This window comes from Myotis lucifugus, unplaced genomic scaffold (assembly GCF_000147115.1).
Source record: "Myotis lucifugus unplaced genomic scaffold, Myoluc2.0 scaffold_101, whole genome shotgun sequence".
NCBI classification, from domain to species: domain Eukaryota; kingdom Metazoa; phylum Chordata; class Mammalia; order Chiroptera; family Vespertilionidae; genus Myotis; species Myotis lucifugus.
In genome coordinates, this window is record NW_005871149.1 from 4,001,201 (window position 1) to 4,017,269 (window position 16,069).

At 42.4% G+C, this 16,069-nt stretch overlaps 1 long non-coding RNA gene across 1 annotated transcript; it reads left to right on the forward strand.

The window, feature by feature from the left end:
* Window positions 1-612: 612 nt before the first annotated feature.
* LOC111826768 lies at window positions 613-2,390 on the forward strand. Its single transcript, XR_002830144.1, has 3 exons — window positions 613-770; window positions 1,546-1,670; window positions 1,778-2,390. It is a non-coding gene; the product is annotated as an uncharacterized LOC111826768 (long non-coding RNA).
* Window positions 2,391-16,069: the final 13,679 nt, after the last annotated feature.

Consider the following 16,069-nt stretch of genomic DNA (forward strand, 5'->3'; position numbering starts at 1 on the left):
GGTTAAGCTGGTTTCTCCGCAGACAAGAGAAAGGCAGTTGGAAGAGTTAAAGGGGACACTGAGGTTTGTAACTTGGACATCTAGATGGTTGTGAATTCCACTGAATGAGCTTGGGAAGCTGGAGGGCAGGTGGGAATGGAAGAGATAATGAGCACTGAACTGTCTGAGAGACACTTGGGGAGAGAAGGGCAGCCTTAGGTCAGGTGAAAGGTTAAGACTGAAAATATGCATTTGGGAATTAGAGTATTTCCTGTTGGCTGAAGCCCCAAAGGTGGATAAAAATGAGGTACTCTGAAGAACTTTAAGGGGTAGATGGAGGAAGAGGAGCTTGTGAGAAAGAGATTAAGGAAGATGGCCTGGAAGCCAAGAGTTTTAATCATTTAATGTTCATAGTTACTAAGAACTACTATGCCAGGCACTAAATGAACAAGACACGGGAGTGGGGGTGTTTATAAATGAATGGAGAATAACATAGATGTGCAAACAGATCAGAGGGAGGGAAAGAGAGATAGACAGATAGAGATAGAGAGAAAGAAAGAAGGAAGGAAGGAAGGAAGGAAGGAAGGAAGGAAGGAAGGAAGGAAGGAAAGAAGGAAGGAAAAGAAAGAAAGAAAGAAAGAAAGAAAGAAAGAAAGAAAGAAAGAAAGAAAGAAAGAAAGAAAGAAAGAAAGAAAGAAAGAAAGAAAGAAAAGGAACTTTTCATGATCTGTGGAGAGCAGAGGAAGAAGTTTCCAGAAAGAGCTGCAGAGAAATTCTGGAGGATTTGGACTGTGAGTGGAAGCAGAGTTTGCCACCCCAAATTATGTCACTTGGGATATTGATTATTTTAAACTGGTTATTTTTTAAGAAACAAAAGACTCAGAAAGAACCTTTGACCCTCCCCCCTTAACTGCCTAAAGCAGTGGTTCTCAACCTTCCTAATGCCGCGACCCTTTAATACAGTTCCTCATGTTGTGGTGACCCCCAACCATAAAGTTATTTCCGTTGCTACTTTATAACTGTAATTTTGCTAGTTATGAATCATAATGTAAATATCTGTTATGCAGGATGTATTTTCATTGTTACAAATTGAACATAATTAAAGCATAGTGATTAATCACAAAAATATGTAATTATATATGTGTTTTCCGATGGTCTTAGGTGACCCCTGTGAAAGGGTCGTTCGACCTCCAAAGGGGTCGCGACCCACAGGTTGAGAACCGCTGGCCTAAAGGAATTCAGACAGAAAAGCCTAGTTTAAAGGAAGTGAGCTTATCACCTTCTCCTAAACTAAGTGTGACAGAAAGGGAGGAACCTAACAACCTCTGTGTCTCCTGGTCTCGGGTGGCCCAGCAGGAATTTCTTTACCAAAGATTTGCTCTCTCTCACCTACCTTCCCTCTGAAGCCCCAGACCGCTGCCTCCCTCCCGTTAGTCCAGAACAGCATCTGTGCCTTAACTGCCCTTTATGTCCTCAGGGTCCCGTATTCTGTGGACCCCTGTCTGCATATACGTAATTGATTTCGTTATTTCCTCCTGTTAATCTCTGCATTAATTTGATTATTAGACCAGCCAGAAGAATTTAGATGGGTAGAGGGAAAATTGTTTCCTATCTCACAACGGGAAAGAAGCTGTTAAATTGAAGATCTCATCGGACACTGATAAACTTGGCAGGAGAAGTCTCCATAAGAGGTGGTGGCAAAGTCAGAGTAAAATGGTCTGGGAAGTAAAGGAAGGTAGTAATGAGGAGTGCATGACTAAAAATTATTTTTTTCTGATTTTTGTCATTGAATGAAAAGAGAGGACGGTAGCTGGAGGCGGCGGGCTGGAGCCTTTTCAGTAACATTCAGGAACTACCTCTCCCAGATTCACCGAGAGCTTGCTAGGGCCAAGCACCTTACGCGTCCTGGAGATGGGAGGTGCGGTGCCTGGAGGATACGGGAGCTGATTGGAGAGGAGCTGGCAGGCAGCTGTGGTCCATGTAACCCAGAATTCTGTCTCAGGATGGTAAACGGAGGCTGCGGTGGGAGTGTATATTGACATCTAGCTAGGAAAGTAGGTTGTGGAACTTTCTGGGTGGGTGACATCTGAGCTGCTGTCTGAGTGATGAGAGTGGGGGTGGGGAGCGGTTTCCAGGAAGAAGCTACTGCCTGTGCAAAGGCTCAGGGGAAGAGAGACCACGTTGCAGGAGGAACTGAAAGTAGTTCAGTCTGGCTGCAACTTAGAATGGGGTGCGGTGCTGGGGGGGGGTAACAGGGAGCCACTGAAGTCTTAGACAGAGGAATCATATATTCAGATTTGCTTTCTTTTTTTAATCCTCACCGGAGGATATGTTTTTATTGATTTTAGACAGAGAGGAAGGGAAAGAGAGAAAGAGAAACACTGATGTGAGATGGTTGCCTCCCCACCTGGGATTGAACCTGCAACCTGGGTATGTGCCCTGATCAGGAATCGAAGCCACAACCTTTTGGTGTACGGGGTGACTCTCTACCCAACTGAGCCACTGGGCCAGGGCCAGATTTGCATTTTATAAAGATCTCAAGCTGCATAAAACTGGAGGTAGGAAGAGTCTAGTCCTCTTTTCGACTCATTTTTTTAATTATTAAACACCTTGTTGTATGAGTAGAGGTCTAGGCAAGAAACAGACATCATACTCAAAGTGTTGAAATAAGAAAGTTGAGTGAGCCCTGACCAGTATGGCTCAGTGGCTAGAGCAGCCGTGGGCAAACTACGGCCCGCGGGCCGGATCCGGCCCGTTTGAAATGAATAAAACTAAAAAAAAAAAAGACCGTACCCTTTTATGTAATGATGTTTACTTTGAATTTATATTAGTTCACACAAACACTCCATCCATGCTTTTGTTCCGGCCCTCCGGTCCAGTTTAAGAACCCATTGTGGCCCTCGAGTCAAAAAGTTTGCCCACCCCTGGGCTAGAGCGTCAGCCTGTGGACTGAAGAGTCCCGGGATCGATTCCCTTCAAGGGCATGTACCTTGGTTGCGGGCACATCCCCAGTAGGGGGTGTGCAGGAGGCAGCTGATGGATGTTTCTCTCTCATGGATGTTTCTAACTCTCTATCCCTCTCCCTTCCTTTCTGTAAAAAATCAATAAAATATGTTAAAAAAAAAAAAAAAAAGAAAGAAAGTTGAATGAAAGGACTCTTTACAGGGCAAGGTAAGGGACCCACAGACTGGTGGTACCTCCCATTATCCAAAACCAACCGAAGCCAGAGGGCAATGGAACCTGGAAGATGCAGTTGGTAGAGGATGCCCTCCTGGGGCTCAGAGGAGTGGAGTGTGGGTGGAGGTGGTGGATGGAGGTGAGGGGCTAGAGAACTACCAGCACACACCTGACTCGGGCAGCGTTCACCAGAGGAACCCGAAACCACTAGCTATTTCAAATCACAAAGGGATTTCAGCCAGGCAACTCAACACTTCTGGAAGCCTTGGGAGGGCTGGAGGAGTGGAAGTCCGACTGCTGAATTCAAGGTCACATCACTCGTGGCAAACATGACGGGTGTTCACTAATATCTGGTCCTCCTCTACTTCCAGGGCATAGGGGAGCTTACATTTCTGCATCCCTAGTAGTTAGGTGGGGCCAATGACACGTGAGAAGGAATGTGTCACTTCCAGGAGACAGTGAAAGCCTCTGAGCAGTTCCTTGGACTTCCTCTTCCATGCCACAATAGTCACGGAGGAAACCCTGGGTTAAGATGCAGGAGCCACAAGAAGGAAGCAGCCCCAATCGCTGAGTCAGCACACGGAGAGCTGCCAACACCAGCAGTAAACTGCCCCCGCCCCCCTCCCCCTATTATTGAGATACTAGAGGCCCAATGCACAAAATTCGTGCAAAAGTAGGCCTTCCTTCCCCTGGCTGCCGGCACCGGCTTCCCTCTGGCACCCAGGACCCGGGCTTCCCTCACAGCCCCAGCTTCATCCCGAAGGACGTAGGATCCAATTAGCATATTATGCTTTTATTATTATAGATATTTGACATATAACATTGTATTAGTCCAACGTGTACAACATAATGATTTGATACAGGTGTGGACTGTGAGATGACTGCCATCATCACTTTAGTTAACAGCAATCACCTCCCTCTGCTCTGGCACCTACTGGTTGGAATTTGATGTCCAGGGATATATTAGAAGTTCCATGTTGAAAATGACAGAGGCTCTGAGCCTGGGTCCTTGGAGACTGAGGGCTAGAGTGACTCCCTCGCTCCTCCACCCCTGACCAGGGACACTTACACGGAACTGTCATCTGGGCAAGAAACAAACTCTTACTGTGACCTTTGTACGTTTGTCACAACAGCTAGCATGACCTCAATACAGAAACTGTTACAGAAGCAGGGCGCTGTCGTAAAAATCTAAAGCTACTCAGGCAGGCAGCAGACAGCAAAGAACCATTATTAGCAGCTGGAAAATGGAAACTCGTGGCAAGACATCTGGTAAAAGAGTTGCCTGTGCTAATCAGAAGGCCAGTAAGTGCCTACAAAGCCCACAGCTCTCGAAGAGTCTGGAAAATGGAACGTTAGTGGGTTATGCTTACTAGCTGCATTTAGCAAGATATTAGAAAAATGAGGTGAGCTCATGCAATAATAAGCAGGTTTGCATGCATAAATAAAAAGGAATATAGAGAGTACAGGAATTTGGAGCCTCGAGGGATTGGAAAAACTGGCTGCTTTATACTGCAAAGTATTGGAAATGAGATTGGAAAAGCTTTTGAGCAACACGGCCCATTAAAACTCAGAGATTAGAGATGAGATTTAGGGTGTAGCCTTCCCACTTAAGTCTGATGGCCCTTTAAATTGAGAAGTAGAGGCGTGAAAAAGCAACGAAATAAATTAGGATTGAGAATTATCTCTAGGAAAAAACTTCAATGTTTCTGGCATATGAAACTGACCAGATGCAAACAGATGAGAAGTCTTTCAGTTTTTGAGGGAGTGGAATGCTAAAGAAACCACCAGCCTGTATTAAAAGCTTTACTGTCCACAAAGCAGCCATGCTTCCCCACACCCACTTCATTGTGGGCTCAGAGGGCAAACTGCAGAGGGCAGAGCCAGTGGCCACAGAGGACAATGGACGAGGGGGTTCCTGAGAGAAGCTAACATCGGAGGTTCATGACATTTTTTTTTTCTAGACATTATTCATTTTTGAGAAACACTGCTATACTGGCTTGTTGGGAAGAGCATATATTCTGTTGCCTAAAAGCAAACTAGACTAGAGCCACTGCGGAATGATTAGAGGAGAATGACATAGGAGTTTGAATCATAACATTCCCAGCCAAGCAAAAGCTTTTGAATTTCACATCAAAGGAAATATGGCCGTAAAGACACACCCCCTTTCTTTGGTCCTGCGGTTAAATCAGGATGTTTCTGATACCTAAGGACTGACATTTAGTTGCCTGATGGAAGAATAAAGGCTTTCAAGGAAGGAACCAGATTACTGTCTGATGTGCCTCCTTTAATTCTAAAACGTGATCTCCCTCATCACTAGTTCTGGTTACCTTTTTTCAAATTTATATGGAAAGACGGTAAATTGCCTTTGTGCTTCTCAAAAACAAACACTAAACTGTATGCTCTTCTATCAGAAATTACAGTGTTTATTCAGCAACTTCATTCCAGTCGGGACATAGCTAGAGTGGGTTACAAAGGGCTCTTTCTTTAGCAAATGTGATAGCCAAGTACCCAAGACTGAAAGCATCTGGGGGACACTTTAACGCCTATCTGGTCCTTCCTCTCCTTGCCTCCTTGGACCTAATGTTAGGGTACCACTGAGAATGCTCACTTCCTCACCTCTCCATAACTGTTCCCATCAGGCAGCACTAGATTTCTCTCTCCAGAGAACACTAAATACAACTTTCATAAACAAATGCATTGTGGAAGTTGTAGGAAAGCTCGTTCTCTTTGAGCATCTTAGAAATTACTGATGCTCTCAAAAGAAGCTGAGGAAATCTTTTAAAAACCTCAAACCAGCCCGGTTGGCGATGCTCAGTGGTTGAGCATCAACCTATAAACCAGGAGATCATGGTTTGATTCCCAGTCAGGCACATGCCCAGGTTGTAGTCTCAATCCTCAGCGCAGGAAGCAGCCAATCAATGATTCTCTCTCATCATTGCTGTTTCTGTCTCTCTCCCTCTCCCTTCCTCTCTGAAATCAATAAAAATATATTTTAAAAAAACTTAAAGCAAACCAACCTTGAATCCCAAAACTGATCTGTCGATTTAGATCCAAATAATTTTTACAAGTTAGTAAACCAAAGAGAAGTGTTTTAAAGAAACCAAACCAAAGAGCAACCACTAAACCAGCACCTTTCCTGTGCATTTGCTCATTAAATTGGCACAAGACCAGAACACTATGATGTTTTGTTTAGCTAGGCACCTGGAGAGCATTCTTAAAGTGAGCATCATTTTCTCCTTTTACGCCAGAGGTATAAAACTTTTGGGTACATTTTAAAATCTGTTATATTTTTCCTTTGTAAAATAAGCAAGTTGACTGATTACAATACAAAAATAAAGTAGCTTCTGTGGCAGTCATGAGACAAAGACCATGCCTCCCATAACATCACGAGCTCTAAGCCAGGGCTACAAATAGCTGGAATTCTGAAATGAATCAGAGTTATGACTTAACAACAATGAACACTGATTTAGGGGTTCCAGGTTTGCATCCCAGTTCTGCTTCTGATGGTTTGATTTTGAGCAAGTGACAACTTGAGAAAAATAGTCCTGACCAGCACCGTCCAATAGAACTTTCAGTAATGACGGAAATGTTCTCTGTTCTGCTCAATATGGTAGCCACATGTTGTTACTCCACACACGAGATGTGGTTGGTGCGACAGATGAAGTGAACTTTAAATTTTAATTAATTTAAATAGTCGCATGTGGCCAATGGCTACCATATTGGGCAGCAAACATTCCTCACTCTCACTCTCTCCTCTCAGGAGGCTCCTGAATGCCTGTAACCTGCCAAGCATCAGGCTGTGTGGGAAATGTGGGTCATCACAATGCCTTTGCTTTCAAGGAGTTAACAAGGAGAAAAGCTAAATAGATATTTGCTAATCCATGCGCTTCAATAAATGCAAAAAGCACATGGGCATAGAGGAGAGAGTATCACCGGGAGGTGAATCATCCATCTCTAAGATCCTCCAGCTCTAAAACTATGTGAATGAAACTCAGCAAATGTTTACTGAGCACCTGTTTCCTGTCCAGCTCACGGTCAGCTTGATGTCTGAGCACAGTGTTATCACTCAGAGGTAGTAGCTGACAAGTACTATCAGCACTCTGATTTAGCAGGTTCGTCCATTCAATATTTAGTGAGTGTTTAGGTACCAAGCACTTTGCTGTATGAAAAAAATGAATTTGATGATGGTTTAAAGATGATTTCAAAAGGATATGATGAAAAAAAGTGTATGGAAGCCAAGTCAGCAGCATTGACTAATAATAATAAAGAAGGTGCCCTAACCAGTTTGGCTCAGTGGATAGAGCATCGGCCTGTGGAATGAGGGGTCCCAGGTTCGATTCTGGTCAAGGGCATGTACCTTGGTTGTGGGCACATCCTCAGTAGGGAGTGTGCAGGAGGCAGCTGATCGATGTTTCTCTCTCATCGATGTTTCTGACTCTCTATCCCTCTCCCTTCCTCTGTAAAAAATCAATAAAATATATATTTTAAAAAAGTAATAATAATAAAGAAAGTGGAAATAAAGGGCTTAGGCATGTTTGTCCACTTAAAACTACCCATAAAAAGACCAAATGAAAAAACTACCTGTAAGTTCTGCATTCGAATATATTAGAATAAATACTTTGAGGAGCTATTTCTTTTTTTTTAAATATATTTTATTGATTTTTCACAGAGAGGAAGGGAGAGAGATAGAGAGTTAGAAACATCGATGAGAGAGAAACATCGATCAGTTGCCTCCTGCACGCCCCCCACTGGGGATGTGCCCGCAACCAAGGTACATGCCCTTGACCGGAATCAAACCTGGGACCCTTGAGTCCGCAGGCCAACGCTCTATCCATTGAGCCAAACCGGTTCTGGCGAGGAGCTATTTCATAGAAAAGATTATTCTATATTGTTAGCTAGATATAAATATATATTCCCCTTTCAATGTTCTTTTTTTCTTGTTTACTGGTGTCTGACTATGGTATCAAGTCAGTATTTTTCTATGCATGAGATCATGTCTTCTTTAACTCTTATTTGCCTTAAATGCCTCTTATTTATTGGATATATACATATGTATTTTTAAAAAGTATGTTCTTATTGATTTTAGAGAGAGAGGAAAGGAGAGGTAGGGAGGGAGTGAGAGAGGGAGACATTGATGTGAGAGAGAAACACTGAACGGTTATCCTCCTGCACGCTCCCTACCAGGGATCGAACCCGAAACCTGGGCCTGTGCCCTGACCAGGAATGGAACTGGTGACCTTTTGTTGCATGGGATGATGCTCAACCAACTGAGCCACACCAGCCAGGGCGACATATGTATTTCTTCAACTATTATTTATTTAGTTGGCCAGTATGCAAGCGTATAATTAGAGGATACAAAAGCAAGTAAGAGTTGGATCTTCTCAAGGAGAAGTTGAGAGTAGGGAAAGTAAAACAGAAGAAAGTTGAAAAAGTGACATTTCCATAACTACCAGAGTACTTCAGAGAAAGAAACAATTACTTCCAGATGAGAACTTAAGAGAAGGTGCTGTGGAGGATGTGGCATTCAGCTAGACCTTGAGCCTCAAGGAAGCACAGGATCTGCAAATGCAGAGAAGGAAGGAAAAACCATTTCCGAATTGAGCCAAAGTGGAGAGGCAGGAAAGCATAAAGTCAGGGAGGAGAAGCATAAAGTCTGGGTTGAAACACAGGAAAAAATAGCTATAAAGAGTAGAGGAAAACCAGGTTAGAAACTGACTGTGGCCAAAGCCTGGTTTCCAGTGCCAGACTGGGCAGTCGAGACTTTATTTCGTAGGGTGTGGGGCATCTGAGCCAGGGAATGAAACATCAGAGCTGTACATTAGGAACAATAACCCGATGGGAGTGTTTAAGATACATCGGGCTAGGAAGAGGCTACCGAGGGGCCAGTTCAAAGGTTAGTTATTACCGCTGTGCAGACAATAGGTGATGAGGCTCTGAAACAGGCCCAGGCAAGGGACTGCACATGGTGATGGAATAAGGGGAAGAAGTAAAAAAACGACTTCAATTTTCTAAATCTCTATGACAGAGAGGATGCTGGTACATCCAGCAAATTTAGGGGATGCAGGAGAAGAAACAGATTAGGACTGATTCAGAAAATATGTCCTTGTGCCCTGACTGGTTTGGCTCAGTGGATGGAGTGTCAGCCTGCAGACTGAAAGGTCCCAGGTTCGATTCCGGTCAAGGGCATGTACCTTGGTTGTGGGCACATCCCCAGTAGGGAGTGTGCAGGAGGCAGCTTATCGATGTTTCTCTCTCATCGATGTTTCTAACTCTATCCCTTTCCCTTCCTCTCTGTAAAAAAATCAATAAAATATATTTTTTTAAAAAAAGAAAATATGCCCTTGTAAGGAAGAAATAAATTCACACCATATTCTGGAAATACATACATTCGATTCACTGTGACTGATGCCAGTGAAAATGTTTGGTGCCCTGCAAGACATATTGAACCCTACGCTGTGATAATGAGTGTCCAGGTTACGTGTCTGCAATGCTGCTTCATTATTTTAGTAGAGATACGTTCTCAGGCTGATGAGATGGAGAAATGCCTCTTGTCACCTTCACCTGACCTTCTTGGTCAGCCCAGTGTTTGAGGTATATAGATTATTTTTTTTTCTGCATTCAAATCTATAACTCAGGAGATTCTTAAAATAGCACACAAGGTATTTATCTTTAACAATAACAAGAAGTGCCCATCCATGGATGGACTTGATTTAAGCATTTAGCTTATATGTTCTTTGAACACTTAATTAAGGGGCTTTCTAGATGAAATTGATATGGTTAATATATTTCAAATAAAAAGCCCTAGACATTTTCTGTCATTATCACGACTAATGCAAATATAATTTCCCAGTTGGCAAGACTAATTTTTATTTATACAATCTTTCTAAAAAGGAATATTCAAGTTTCAGTAGAATTGGTTAATATAAAAAATAAGGGTTTAATAATTGTTAGAAATTACTGATGCTCTCAAAGAAAGCTTAAAAAATCTTCTAAAAATTCAGTCCAAACTGATGATAGGTGAGATCTGGAAAAGTGAGTCCGTTTATAACACAAAGTTTTCAAAGCAGTACCTTCCTCCACATCTGTGGTGTGTATTTTCAATCTGAAAAGAAGTACAGTTGGAATATGCAGTAGGCCTATTTAGTCTGATATGTTGAGTGCCATATTTAACTTTACTCACTTTAAATCTTCAGAGCTATCTTTATAAAAAGCTTTTTCTTTTCTTCTTCTTTTTTTTTTTTTTTTTAAAGGGAGAGGAGGACCAAGACTTAAGGTAAGCCAAGACACACAGTATCATTTCCTTTCTTTGGCTCGCTTCAACCTACTAGCTAAGAAACGATGGGAGGTTCTTTTGTGGGAACAAGAATACTGCTACACGCTTGGCAATCAGTTTGGCCAAAGGAGATTGAAGCGAAATCTCACCCTGATGGTTTTACTATGAAGCAAAAAACCAGAGTGCTAATGTGGGATATAAAAATAAATTTTTTTTCCAATGACATGTAGGAAAGGAAAATGAGGTAAAGGCACAAACAACAGCTTTTTTGGTGGTTGTTGCAAACAACTGATTTTAAAGCAAATTTTATCAAATTCAACCAGTGATTTGCTTTAATTTTTGGCCTTATTTTCCTTAACACATGTCTTAGATAATCAAGCATCTACATTTGTGGAAACCTTTCTTGGGGGGCGGGGAGGCAAGTGTATTGGCCTTGCACTAATATGATAAGCCTGGGCTAAAGCAAGAGTGATATTGCTGCTTTCCACAGAGAAGTTAAGAAAGGGGGATGTAGGGTCATGTGGTATAGAAGGGGTTGGGCAGGAGGAAAGGGTTCCTGTCTGTCTTTGCTGATTAGAGGCGCATTTGTATTAAACAACACAGATATGCTTTAACTCACACTGTAACCTGTTCCTGAAAAGTTGTATACAAACTGATTTTTAATTGTTGATTAAATCTGAATGGCTATGTTATATTTTCAGAATTCCTTTACTTATGTTTCTGGTTGATCTGTAATTGGCAGAGGTTTTTAATACTAAATTTCCCTGCTACTTCTCACTTCTCATGTAGTCCAGCCCTGCTTTGTTAAGCCTAGTGCATGTTTATTGATTATGAATTTTAAAATTCTTTTATAATGTGAAAAATGTGTTTTCTCTACCTTATAAATCTATATTTCTCTTATTCCATATATTTGTAAATCTGTATTTCTGCTATTCCATATATTTGCTGATATTATTACTGTTACTCCATAATAATAGCAATAGTGTCAGCATTTATTGAACACTTACTATGTACTAGGCAGTGTTCTATTCTAAGCACTTTCATGTATTCACTTATTTAAACCTCACTATTTGATGAGGTAGAGATTATTTTTCCAGTTTACAGATGAAGAAACTGAGGCACTCAGAGATTAAGCAAAGCCCTCACGGTTACACAATCAGTAAGTGGCAGAACCCTATACATCAGGCTTTCTTTCCTAAATGAGGTGCACAATTGTAATAGAGTCAGACTTGGAAGGCTTTCTGCCTGGAAGTGGTCTTTTCAGCCTACCTTCCATTTGCTAGAACTGAGTCACATGGCAGCACCTCACTGCAAGGAAGGCTGGGAAATGTAGTGCAATGCATGCTCAGAGGAAAAGAGAAATGCTTTGGGGAACAGTTAAGCAGTCTCTGGCCATACGGCCACAAACCAGTAAGTACACAATTATATAACTTGTGACAAATGCTGCAAAGTAAAACAGTACATATGAGCGGGAATAATGGAGCGTGGGGGAGGGGCTACTTAAGGAAAGTCCTTTGTCATGAGGTAATAATTAAACTGAGACCTGAAGAATGAGAAGACAAAGAGTAGTAGGAGAAAGAACATTCCAGGCATGTATGAAGGCTGAGGTGGGACTCGTAGAGAATTAAGGACCTGCAGGACCAGTGTGGCTGAGCCCAGGAGGGAGTGTGTGAGACAAGGCTGGGGAGGTAGCCTGGGCCGCAGTGTCCACCGAACATACGAAGGAGTTGGAATTTAACCCTCGTAGCCATGGACAGACATGCCATTTTAGTATTTCTAACAGGATGCGAAGGCACGACTCTTTCTGACTCACTTGCCGCTGAAACCCCAATTACCCCCAATTACTCCCAAAGTGGACTGTGAGGAAAGGGCAGAGATAAGTCAAACTACTAAGTAACTGAATCCAGGTGCTGAGGCCTGAAGATGAGCCCTCTAACTGCAACCGGCCTGAGGGCTTACACTTTTGAACTTTTTGGTTGTGTCAATGCCTAGAGATATAGAAACCCCATAGATAACACCCGGAAGAACCCTGAGAACTCAGGGAAGAAGGCCCATGTGTCTAGACTACCTGATGTCCATCCCCGGGCATCTGGAAGGTTACCATCTCAGACCAACCCAGAGGCTAAGCATGAAGAGCGGATTCTTCTCAAGAACAGACTTTTTACTGTAAGTTCTCTCAGCGTTTCCTTCTTCCTCAGAACACGCTGGGTATTGCCTAATTGTGTTTCTAGGATTTCCAAAACCTAAGAGTCTTCAATAAAAGTTTGCCATTTTTAATTTGGGCAAAGTCTCCTGATCCACTGACACTCATGGACAAGTGTTAGAGTCAGGTCATCAGTGACAGTTACAAAGATGCTAAAACCCCATTCTGTAGATTCTCACTCCTCTGTTTATCCTACGGCTGTGAGTGCTGAAACGGAAGAGCTGAGGAGCCAGTTGAGAGCTGGAAGGTTCGAATCTTCGTTGTGTTGTGAGTCTTCCCTCCCCCCACGGGAGACCAATGGGGCAGGTGGTTTTTACTTCACCTCAGGCCTAGTGAGGGCACTGTAATGTAAGGAGACAACAGGGAGAGTCTGACTTGCCATAGCATCTTGCTTCCAGCATCTCCTTGGGCCTTGGTGTCTTCTGGCAGCCAGAAGGTGAAACAAGAAACTGAGAAGGCACACCCGCATCACTTCCACTCCCATTCCACCAATAGATGACCACACCTGGGTGCAAGAGAGGCTGGCAAAGGCCCTCCCTGGCTGGGCAGCCACGCCCCAGAAGCATCACACTAAGGAACCAGCACAGATGCTTGGTACACAGCCAGCCACTACTCCTATAAATAGCCTTATTCATGGTGGCCTTCATTTTAGGGTAAGAATGTTGGAACCTGCCCGTTTTTTGGGGGGTAGATTTGGCACTCCAAAATATAAACATGCAGAGAGCTTTCCTTGGGGCACTGGTGTTCAGCCTTAGCATTCCTAATTCTCAGTCAGTTTATTCAGTTTTCAAGACAAGCAACCGTTTTCTTTTTGGCCAGGAGTCAAATGCCAGTTGGTATTCCATGTATTCAGGCGTGGGAGGAGAGGGTAGGGAGTGTGGGCAGGTGTCTGGTGCAGTCGTGTCCCAGACACACTTCCAGTTAATCCCTCCATTTCAGCCCCCCCTCTGCCTCCTGCCCTCCCAGCCACCTGCCACCTGCCTCTGAAACATCTGTGGCTTCTCACTCCCCTGCTTATCCTAAGGCCGTGTGAGACCAACCCTCTCCTGCACTGAAGCCCCTTCCTGCATATTTTGGGCTTTCTTATCTACCCATTCTTTCTTATCTACAACCACAGGCAGCTTTCTAGTCTCTTTCCATCTTCCACACATTTGTTTTATTCCTTCACCCACTGGCAACTCCCTTTCTCTTCTCTTGACTATTCTGGGATTTTTGTCCCTGTGTTGTCATTGGGCCTCAGAAGGTAGGGAAGTAGGGAAGGCAAAGCTTTTTGCAGGGTTGACTGGATGGATCTTGAAGCTCCCAGAACGATTTCTTGTGGAAAGTTCTGAGTTTCCTTGTAGGAAACGTTAGAATATTTGTCCAGTGTTCTATTTGGGTTCTTTAATTTTCTTTGAGAATGTAACTTGACTGTCTGCTCACCTGTTTTTAAAGCGTGTATAGATCCAGCATCTCCAAATATTAGCTTCCTATTTTCTCATCAGTGAGCACAAGCCTGAGAGTCCACACGGGAGGGTGACATTTTGGGGGTGTGTTTGAGGATATTTGTTTCAGTGGCTCTTCCAGCTCCTTTAAACTTCTGTCCTGTTATCTTCGCCTGTCCATAACTACCTTGGTTGAGTTGTTTCAGCATCACGGCCTCCACTTGAACAAAACGGTTGAGAAGAAGCAACCTTTCCTGTTAGTGCAATTGCTTTAGAAGTTTTTAAAGAACATGATCTCCCCCTTTATCACTCAATGAGACATTTTTTAAGCAAGTCATCACTACAAAAAACCTGGGTCCTCCTGAGGTGATGTGCTTCCTCCTTTCTGATGAGAACTGTGCAACGGGCCACATTTTCCTTTATCATCTGTGCTTAGTGTCTCTGGTCTTGACTTTCTGCTCTTCCTTTAAACTGTGATGTCTCTGAGATCATGTAAATTTAGGGAGAACCCAGTTGGCAGTTGGGTCCCATCCTCCACCCAGCTGCAGTTCTCAACTAGGGACCAGTTTAAGGTGGTATCTTCTTCAGGGTAAAGGATCTGAAAATGACTACTTTGTGATTGGGGCTTTCTCAGTTCACTGTATTGTGCACATTTGTAATAACTGGTCTATTTCTTACATATTTCATAAGTGAACACAAATTAAATATATAATAACTGAGAGACTAATTGAAAAGGGATGTTTTCTTTAACATTTTGATAATGTGAATTTCATGTGATGGAACTTTTGGATTCCACTTATAGAGTTTTACTATAGTTTCCTTTATTATTAAATATCTGATTCTACTGGGTCTCAAAAAAAATCATACACTGTTTATTGAGAGAGAGACACAGACATTTTATGTTGTGCGCATTACTATCTAAATATTTTTAGTGCAAGACACCTCAAAACCATTATAGAATAAGGCAAGGTATAAACACATGAATATAAAAATAGAATAAAAGTAAAGCAAAGTAAGAAGATTAAGGAAAGGAAAGTAAAAGACTCAACTGATTGTACTTTGGGATATGTCTATTCTGAATATAATAATTCAGTTTCCATATTATTTCCATAACAGAAAACCATATTATTTTTTCTCTTTGAAGATTTATTTGAAGACATACAAAATAGCATACCACTTGTACTTGGTTGAATAGTGTTCTGCCAAAATTCATGTCCACCCAGAACCTCAGAGTATGATCTCATTGGAAACAGGGTCTTTGCAGATGTAATCAGTTAAGATGAGGTCACACTAGATTGGAGTGTGGGCCCTAAATCCAAGACTGGTTTTCGAGAAGGCCGTTTGAAGACACAGAGAGACACACAGAAGGGAAGGCCGTGTGAAGAAGGAGGCAGCGACTGGAGGGATGCAGCTACAAGTCCAGGATTGCTGGCAACCACCAGAAACTAGGAGAGGGGCCAGGAAAAGATTCTCCGTCAGAGCTTCCAGAAGAAGCCCACCTTGATTTCAGATTTCTGGCCTCCTAAACTGTGACAGAATAAATATCTTTTGTTTTAAGCCACCCAGTTCTTGTTAATTTGTTACAGCACATAAATGGAGCATCTAGTGGGTACTCCATAAATAATGGCCAATTGATGCCCTTCCAAAGGGAGAATTGTCTATTGTAGTCTAAACAAGAGGCACTTTCACTTTAAACAAAACACATTCTGACAAAGAAAAGCTTTTTTTCTCTTCTTTCCATCTTGCAAAAAGAATACTGTGGTTTAATAGAAAATGCTTTTCTATTAGTTGCATTTTAAAAAGTTTTGATCTCAATATTACAGACATGAATTATAGTAAAAAAACTTACATAACTAAGAGGGATCAAATTTCAAGCTTCAAAATACTACTCACCGATAACATAAAGAGATTTTATCATTTATTTTCTGTCAACAACTACAGCTGGCTTGGTGCATCCATTCCATCGAGTTTCATTAACTTGACTATTTCTGAAAGGTACCAATAAGACAGATA